The sequence below is a fragment of the Corvus brachyrhynchos genome, unplaced genomic scaffold (genome assembly GCF_000691975.1).
Source record: "Corvus brachyrhynchos isolate BGI_N302 unplaced genomic scaffold, ASM69197v1 scaffold101, whole genome shotgun sequence".
NCBI classification, from domain to species: Eukaryota; Metazoa; Chordata; class Aves; order Passeriformes; family Corvidae; genus Corvus; species Corvus brachyrhynchos.
Window position 1 is genome coordinate 20,169,043 of NW_008237239.1, and position 9,708 is coordinate 20,178,750.

The window sequence follows — 9,708 nt, forward strand, 5'->3', positions numbered from 1 at the left end:
GCATTTTGGAGTCCAATTTGAGCTGGCCTGCAGGCAGTGGTGCATGGCTATCAAATGGATGTTTGACACACTGCTGCAAGCCAGAGAAGAGAGAACAGCTATTGCCTGCTGTTGCTGCCCCTGTATGGGGTAATCCATTTCTTAGGAGCAGTATGATACACCTCTGCATGGGCTCAGCAGAAAGCTACAGGTGCTATTGGACCTCCTCACCTTGCCCAGGCCAGTGAAGGGCCCCAAACTTCCCTCGTCCATCACTGTGATCTCCAGGAAGGAACTGCTTCGGTCTTCAGGGGGCATGGGCTATTTCCCTTGCTCACAGGTGCTCTGTGTAATGCTGGTTCTGTGATGTTTACACCTCTGAGCACTTTGCTCAGCAAATGACAGAGCTCTGGGTGTTACCTGCTGGCAGCCAGGACTTGCCACCATGGACAGAGTATTTGATAAGCAGTGTGCCCAGATGCCTTTCACCCAGAGACTTTGAACTGAATGTGCTCACTCTAATCTTCTCAGAGAGGTACATGGTACATAACTGGATTTAGACCAACAGCATGCCATTTTTAGTGAGTCATTTACTCCACAAGCAAGCCAATTAAAACATAAAGTATTTACAGCTTCCACCATGTCAGTGCTGAACCTGATATCCTGGGATGCACTCTGCCTACTTCATCTCATGCTCTTGAGCATCCCAGCAGGCTCAGTGTTCCATCCGTTCTTTTTCTTGCCTATAGCTCAGCACATGCCTCGAAGTCGGGCTGACTCTGCTGATTGACAAAGAGCGTCAGATGTTTTTTTGACATTAGATGTCACACTGTGAGTGGAGCTATGCAAAACAGGTCCTTCTACAGTTGTCTGACAGCCACTGTGAACGCTGCTGTCAGCTTGCTGGGCCGGGTGCTGTGTCCTAGCACAGGTCTTGGCACCGAGAATTTTCCCCTTGCTCTTGATAGTCCTGTCACCAGATTTGCAGAATGCATGGGTAGAAGCCATTAGTGCTATTATTCAGCTCCTTGGTGAACTAGGGGGTTAATCTGAGTTTTATGAGGGCAGACTCTTCCTCCCAAGTGGAGGAAGAGAGAGATAGGGGACTTATCTCTGTGTCACCTGATCTTAGCACTAAATTGAGAAATAGAGGTGAAAGGGCTTGGCAGATTATCCTTCTCCTGTATTTTGCTTTCAGTATAAGTTCTGGGTTTTATTCTGTTGACAAGATAAAAAGCAAATGATTTGAAATAACTTCTTGAATCTGCCTTTCACTGTCTTCTTTGGATGCACTGAGAGGTGAACGATACCATCACCAAGGGCTGGAAATCCTGCCTGGATAACTGCAGTCCTGTGCATAGCTCCTGGCAGAGCAGGCTGTAGCTTTTCCACAGGGAGAGGGATAGCAAACCAGTCAGAGGGAAGTGGTTGTAATGAACCTAATCGCATTAAGCAAAGTATTAGCGGGACTGGAGATGCTGTTGATTGCTAGCACCTGCCTGGTGGCCTTCCCAGGAGACACCCCTGGGCTCTTTAAATTCCTTGGGGAAGGGTAGGGGCCTTTCTGCTGCTTGTCTCCTCTGAGGTAGGTGCAAAGTCATGAGTACTCTCCTCTTACTAAAATGCAGAGTATGTTTTTGTGTCCTGGTACTTGCTCTCTGACAGGTTCTCAGCAGACCTCAAGCTTGCTTCTGTAGGAGTTGTTGTGATTTGTAAGTTCACTTCCATAGTGTGATTTCTTTTGTTGTGTTTGGTCCCCAGGTGCGGGTTTTCAGTGAAAAGATTTAATTGTATGTCTGGAGACTGTCCTCTTGCTCTAACAAAAATGCACAATTGTAACTTTCTGCTGGTCCAACCTTAAGTAGCTCAGATTTGTGAGATACTGCTGCTCTTGTTCCAGCATTTTTTCATGCTTTACCTGCCCTATTACACTTGTTTTGTGCCTATGGTGAGTGATTGCATCGTAGAAACCATAAACTCTGGAGGGAAGGTGTGGTCCCTGTAAAGACTCTCTGTATAGAGCCTTGGTTGTTTGCCCCAAAGCCCCCAAAGAGATTATCTCCCCTAATGATAAAAATGAGGTCAAATATGCATTTCACTTGTGAATGGACTATTGGAAAATGCTTAAATACCTGCTTGGTAGCAATCTGTGATGAATGCGTGGCAGAGAGCATGGCAGGCTAGGTATGGAAAAGTTGCAGTGTTTTGTGATGGCTTTTCCTGGCAGGAGGTGGGAGTCCTGCCTGCCTCCTTTAGTCCTTGCACCTGTCCTCCTATGCCCTGACCTGAGATAGCAGGGAGGGAGTTTGTCCTGGATTAAAAAGTGATTAAGTTTTTACTTCTCCAAAGCCCTATACCCAACACACAGCTCTCCAGTGTGATTTGGGCAGTAAGGCGTTTCCATGTGCATTATTTTGGCTGGCAGGTACCTGGTTTGAATTGTTTTTTATACAGGCTTGTCAGTATAGTTTTTTTCTAGCAAGCTCTCACCCAGTGGAAAAATCTTGTAATAAAATAATATATATTTAGTTGAAAAAATTTGAAAATGCTGTTGCTGAAATAAATGTCCCCTGTTGCTTTTCCATATATGTATATATTGAAATGGAGACGTGACCTTGGAGTTTCAAAGCTGATGCATCTCTGTGCAGCTAATAGAGCACACTTTTCTTCCACTGGGCAGGTATCTCTAAAAGAAGAGTTTTATGACAGTGTTTGAGCTTTGGGCACTAAACCCTTTTCCCTGCGTGTTAGTGAGCAGCTGCTGGTAAGTTGGCCAGCAGATGTGAGTCAAACCTGGAAGGTTCTCTGTGGGGTACAGGGCCTTCACTGCAAAATTCCACTTCTGTTACTGTCTGGGATAAGCTGCTCCTGCTGTGTCCCCCAGGTGATACTGAAATGGGTCTGCAACAAGCAGAGATGAGGAAGAGAAGGCAGACTCTGGCACCAAAGGTGGTTTCACAGCAGTTATTTGGTCTTGGGAAATTTTTCGGGGGGCCACTGGGGTTTTATATCTTGAGCTAAGGGGCCCTGCTATAAAAAAAGGAAGCTCTTTGTAATGTGGGCAGAGGGCAGAAGTAAAATCCCCTGCTTGGGTTTACTCTGTGTGGCAAACCTAGTCTTATTTCTCTTTTATCCGCTCTGATCCCTGCCAGCTAGCCAGGAAGCTACCTGCTGCTGCTTCTAGTCAGCTCATGCTGGGATGATTGTTGGCTTAGCAGGATGCACATTAAGTGGCACTAAAAATAAATAGAAAATTGGGTTTTCTGGCTCTCTTTTTTGATTTTCCTCCTTTAAATGAAAGAAATTGTTAAGCTCTCAGGATTGTTAGAACAGAAACAAAACAAAGAAGCCCCTGCATTGCGAACACCTTCTGAAAGCAGGGCTACATGAGGAGGAGATGCCATCCCTGGTGGGTGCTGCAGTACAGGCATCTCCCAGATGAGCCGTTACACTCCCACAAGGAGCTTGACAAAGTGCTGCCTCTTCCCCATGCAGAGACCATGAAGCTGCTCTTACAAGCACCTTCAGAAATAACATCTTTCCACTGAGGCTTCCCAAAGCCTAGGGTGGAACACACGAGTCAGTTCTGAATGATCTATTGGAAGGAGACAAATGAGACCATCCTGAGTCCCTCTTTTCTTCCCCCAAATGTTGTAGCAGTATAGCAGTTGTGCCAGACTAAATGCTGACAGTCTTTAACATAATTTGTCTGTACTAAAGTTAATGCTGCACTTCATGTACTATATTTATACCCATCTATTCCCTTTCATGTCAGATAAGTTCTAGTGTGTGGGATGCATAAAGAGATTGACTGAAAAATAATTTTTAACCGTGTGAGTTCTACAGCTTCCTGCAAGTAGGGACGGTTGAGGTTATTTTCCTATCAGATGGTTATGGTGTGCTTTACTCTTTTTTACTTGACTCTTTATTGTGTTGTGCTATTATAAAACTATGGTGTGGAAGTTGCAAAAACCTTGGTTGTGAGGTTTATATGCCACGCAGCAATGCAAAACTTAGAATATTGTGAGGGCTGCCTGGAACTTCGCTTAAGAAGTGACTTGGGAAACCCTCCCAGCTGTGAAGGAGGTTTACCCCTAGGCTGTAGCACTTAACTGCTGTGTCCCTCTTACTAAAAGGAGGCTCCTACTAAACCTTCCCTGAGAGGAAGCCTGGAGTCTTGGTGTGATTGAAGTCCAGGAGACATTCCTATCCATCCTTGGGAGGTAGGAGCTGGATGAAGTTTTTGTTCTCTGGTGGGTGAATTATAGTGTGGAGGTGCCTCTTCAAGAGTTCCCTTTCCTGCCTGTATAGAGAAGCTGGTGTGAAGACTCAGCATTGTCCTAGCTTCTCCTATGAAAGGTGTTTGTCATCGTCTCTTTTCAGAGGGTGAGACAAATGCTAAACACCTCTACAATTTTATTTATATGTGTATGTATTCATGTTGTTGTCAGGTGTTTCTTTAGCTTTATGCTATATACAGTAAAGGGCAGCAGGAGAGTCAAGATTGACAGGGTTTATATCTATAGATCTGCTCTCAAGCAGACAAGGACCAGATTTGAGTCATTGCCTGGCTTTAATTTCTCCAGACCAAGTTCTACTTTAACGTCCCCCTGAACCTAAAGCAAATCCCTTCTCATTTGCCTGCCTTGGTAAGTGCTGAGCACAGACGCTCAGCTGCTGTAAATAATGTTGGCTCTGACGTCAGGGCTGTTATAACAATTGACATCAGCTGAAGACATGTCTATGCCTAAGCATAACCTACAGGTATTACAGCATGATTTACAGAGGCTCTTAGCAGTGTAAACCATATGTTTTATAGCTGCTGAGAAGGAGAAGAAAGTATTTGACAACAAGCAAAGGCATATTTAGTAGCATTTTTATTTAGATGAAATTGCCCAGTTAGGGGTTTTTAGGAAATACATTTGCTGTGCTACACAGCACCACATAGTTCAAGCACATAGTACCCCAGGCATTCAATTTATCATAATCTATCATGTTAACTTGGCTAATTTGACACTGAGTCCTGCAGAAATGCTCTCAGACAGTTCTGCATTGTCTGCTAATCTCCATGACATGCGAGCCTGTGGGAAGGACCCTAAAGAAAAGCAGACTTTGGTGCTTTGGATTTGAGGGAAGGGAAAAGAATAGATCTCAGTCGTTCATAGAATCATAGAATATTCGGAGTTGAAAGGGACCCACAAGGATCATCAAGGTCCAGCTCCTGGCCCTTCACACGACAGCCCCAAGAGTACTGTCCAAACACTTTTTGAGTTCTGTCAGGTTTGGTGCTGTGACCACTGCTGTGGGGAGCCTGTTCCAGTGCCCATCCACCCTCTGGGTGAAGAACCTTTTCCTGATATCCAACCTAAACCTCCCCTGCCACAGCTTCATACCATTCTCTCAGGTCCTGTCACTGGCCACCAGAGAGAAGAGTATTCATTATATTCATTATGCTGTAATATGATATAAATAATAAGTACAATATAGCGTATTATTATTATATTAATTCATTAGTATTTCTTGTAATTCACTTAATCTTTGGAAACAGCTGTACTGAAATACTGTTCCTCCCATGGTGTGAGTAAATGACAGCAAATTTCAACTAAATGTGCCTTGAAGGAGGGGTGACTCTCTGAAGTCTTGCTGTGGAAGAGCTGGATAATGAACTGAAATGTGACTGAGAGGCAGCAAGGACAGAGAAGGGGGTATCTCCTGGAGAGAAAGGATTCTGCTTAAAGGTCTGAAGCCCCTCTCTGTGCAGCTCCTTGCTGAGCAGAAACAGGCAACTGAAGCAATGCTGTTGAGTCTCTTGCAGCCCCCAGCAGTGACTTCAACATTTCCCAGTACTTGAGAACTGATCTGGAGACTGTGTTAGTGCTAGGAAGCCAGGGAAAATGCTGCCTGCCCAAACTGCTAATCCTGCACATGCAACCAGGCTGACCTTGGCTTGTGTCAGCGGGGTTCCTGCATCCTCTTGGGTTGCAATTCCTCATAGTTTGTTTAAAAGAGAGTGCTAACCCAGCCTGGACTGTGCAGGGGCAGATCTGGGAAAGAGAAAATGAGAAAATAGAGAGGTGCCATCAGAATGGGTGTCTTTCCTGTGGTACAGCAGCCACGAGTCGAGGTATAGATGCTGATCAAGAAGGAATATCATCTCCAGCACAGCGAGGGCTGTGTGTCCTGGTCTCTCCCTGAACTGGAGTTGCTTTTGTCATTAGGTAACCCCTGACAATATATTGTGACAGTGCAGAAGTGAAAGGGGATGTGTAGTTAGGCTTTACCTTTGTAAGTCTCAATTGTTGATCTCTATGAGCTAAACATTCAAGGACAGAAAGGTACGTAAGGAAAAGAATCCTCTTTAATTAGACTGCTCGAGCTTGGATATCTTCATTGTTAAACATTTGCTAAGACAGCTGAGGAGCCAAAGGGGATTATTTTGTCTATTATTAACTAGCTGCTGAACATTTCCTAATTGATACTATATTGTCTCTTTCGTTAAGAAACATTACCAGAGTTTGTGCAAAATTAGCACTTGCAAGTATTGCCTGTTTAAATGGACTCCTAAGTACAGATTATTGCCAATTTGCTTTTGGAAGTTTAAGTAGTAAACCTGGAGTGTCTTACAGCCACTGACTTCTGGCAAACAAATTGATGTTACCTTGTTTCTCTTGGATGGTCTATCCACAACAAAATCCAATACGTAGTCATGTCCATTTGGTATATTAAAACACAAATGGTTTTACAGTGACGTGGAAAACTTCTGACAAAACCCAGGGTTGTAACATCCAGATCTGTACTTAGAAGGGTGTCTTTGAGGCAGAATTTGTGGGACCTTTTATTTCTAAAATTTCAATTGTGAATATGCACAAAAATCAAAAAAACCCACTTTTTATTTGTAAAAGTGCCAGTGTTTCATGACTGGATGTGAGCTCTAAGCAGAAAAGTGAATGGAGCCAGGGATAAATACTGAAGCAATGATACTGGAGGCATGTGTCCCTGTAAGAAATCCCTCTCTGCACTGGATGTACGTGCAGAAGCTGTGCAATGCCCTGGTTTTACATTGCCTGTGATAACAGAGCAAACAAAATTTGTCATAATCAGCAGGTGACTCGTACCTGGCAATTTCACATCAGGGCTTGCTCACAATTAACCTCGTCAGAAGCACAGGTCTGCTGATGCATCCCTGCTCTCCTGCCTGGAGGTCAGGCTAAAGGATCCAGGGACCATAGCCTGCTTTTAGGGCAGTTTCTGTCCCTGTTTCAGGTGATGTTGGCAAGGAAAGCAGAACAATTACTTGGAGCACAGCAGAATTACTCCTTGGTTGACATTAGAGTGAGTTATTTGGCTGGGGGTCCATTTATAGAGCTGGATTGAGGGGCAGTGCCAAGGAAATTGGAGCGTGCCTTCTGGGGTGTGTTTTCAGCCTGTAAACTAATGGGTTTGTTTATATGGTTGAAATACAAGGTTCCCAGGTAAGCATCTTCAGGGACAGAGGTGTGCAATTTGAATCATGTAGACATAGCAGAAAGGTTGCATGACGCTGTCTGTTTGAAAAACATCCAAACACCCAAATTCACCCACACAGGTTCCAGGTGTATGTCATAATTCTAGGTATTTTGTTAAAAGTGTCTAATATTTTCTCCTGCATTTAAGAGAGTGTATTTATAAAAAGACAAAAAGAAACAAAACTAAGGTTGCACTGATGAAGCCAATTCTGGAATTTCCTTGCTTTTGAGACCTCAGCTACCTGAACACTAGGTGTGTTGCTTTGGGTTTGGTTTGGTTTTATTGTGAAGTTTTAGAGGCTTCTGGAAACACAAACACAATATATCTTGCAGAAACTGTTCTGTTTCTTGTGATGTTCCTAAGTGTGGAAGATATACTGCGGGAGGCTGTCATGTGAGCCACCTGTGGCAGGGTGCCATAGATGTCAGCCAGCCACCAGATCAGAATGAAACATTGATTTACTATTTCTCTCCTGCCAGAAAATAATAGTCCCCGTTGTGACCTCAGGCGCCTGTTGCACTGAAGTTGTAGACTTTTACGCTCTCACCTTCCTGCTTATTCTTGCTCTTTCTGCAGTCAGCTCCTGGTTCCAGCTGATATTCCCACAGACACTCAGCTCCTGTTTCTAACGTCCCCACATCTGCATAGGGACCTGCGTTGAGGAGAATGTGCAGAATATTCTCCCTGTTCTGAATCAAGTCCCCCTCCAGCACGCAGGAGCAGTGCTTGCAGGATAAATCGTGCTCGTCCCTGGAATCTTGTCTTGGGGAAGGTTGTTTGTGTGCAGCAGGGGTGGCACAGAGGAGTGATGTGCAAGGGGAGCAGGGTCAGCCCGGCTGGCAGATCCCTGCCACCACTGAGCTCCACCAGGCTTTCAGCTTTCTCTCAAAGTCTACTGGTTTCTCAGTGGATGACTAAAATGCGCTTTGGTTTTCTTCATGTGGCATCAGATTCTTTCTGTAAACTCACACTGAGGAATCTCTGTGATTTCTGCTGCTGTCTTCAAAAATAGAAATTCAGAGCAAGCCAGAATAGCTGACAATATTCTTTCATGCTGCTAGATGGTCTGGCCAGACCCGACTCGAATCCTGTATCCTGTCATCTCACCACACACTCTGCTGTCTCTCACCCTTGAAATAACTTCAAATTCGGAAGTGGCACCTGAGTTCCCACTTCAGAGAGTGGGCAGTGACTAGTTTTGAAGCAAAACAGGTGAGAGGTGCTGCATGGTCTGTCAGGGTGAAACTAGTCAAGAAGAAAAAATAGTGGATAAAAAAAGTGGGAAGAGGTGTGCAGGCTTTCAGAAAGATCAGCAGATAATTTGAGTATGTTTTGCATTATTTAAGATATCATCTGGCAATTGTAGTTTGCCCTTAGAACAGCCCATTAAACAAGAGGTTTTTATTTTTGTAGTATACCACAAAGGTAAAACTTGTGTGGAAACCTTGTTGACATATATTTAGAATAAAGAACTTCTGTCTTAGTGCCAAATGAAATCATTGGGAGATTAAATTTCTTCTTTACTGTAGAGAAATACATCTTGCATACACCTGTTAGTGGCAAATTTTGGCAGCTGTTGTCTAATAAGTAAATTTATCTGCTGCTATTCTATTTTGAGACTTGTTAATTTAGAAAAATGTTGAAAAGGAAGGTGTGAGGAATGCTGCCTTCCTCTGAGACACAAATATGCATGGCTAAATTGAAGACAAGTTCATGTAAAATGCCTCTGTTATCCAAATGCCACATTTAGGTTATTATACTTTTACAAATATTGCAGTGGCAGAACAGCTGTAAGAAAGTGATACAGGGAGAATGCTAAACAAGAGAAATGATGTCTGTACCCTGCAGTTGCTGTGCATTGGGAAAACGGACGTATGTGCCAGGGGAGCACCCAGGAGCTGGAGGCAGCTCCAAGGAAAGGCTGCCCTGAGAGAAACCAAAGCTACTGCTGGGCCCCTGTGAGGACTTTGAAGATGGAATATATTTATATTGCAGGTAGAGGTGAAATCTGCATTCCACAGAGTTCAGCCGTGAAACTTATGCTAAGATCAGTGGCACCAAAAAGGGGAGGAAGTAAGTTCTTCCACAACTTGAATCTCCCAACAGTGGCCTGGCAGGATTTTAAAATAGAAATAAAGGAATTAAAGGCAGACTTGCAAGGATCAAGGAAACTCTCTGCTTTGCAAATAGTACCTGGTGGTGGAACAGGAGCTGGAACCAAGG

At 44.0% G+C, this 9,708-nt stretch overlaps 1 protein-coding gene across 1 annotated transcript in view; it reads left to right on the forward strand.

Annotated features, from left to right (window-relative positions):
• Positions 1 to 1,442: 1,442 nt before the first annotated feature.
• The window catches only part of LOC103612666 (follicle-stimulating hormone receptor), a 216,396-nt gene continuing 208,130 nt past the window's right edge, over positions 1,443 to 9,708 (forward strand). The window contains exon 1 of the mRNA XM_017730105.1: positions 1,443 to 1,564. The gene's annotated coding sequence lies outside the window, so the exon portion shown is untranslated. The remainder of the gene's footprint in view (positions 1,565 to 9,708) is intronic.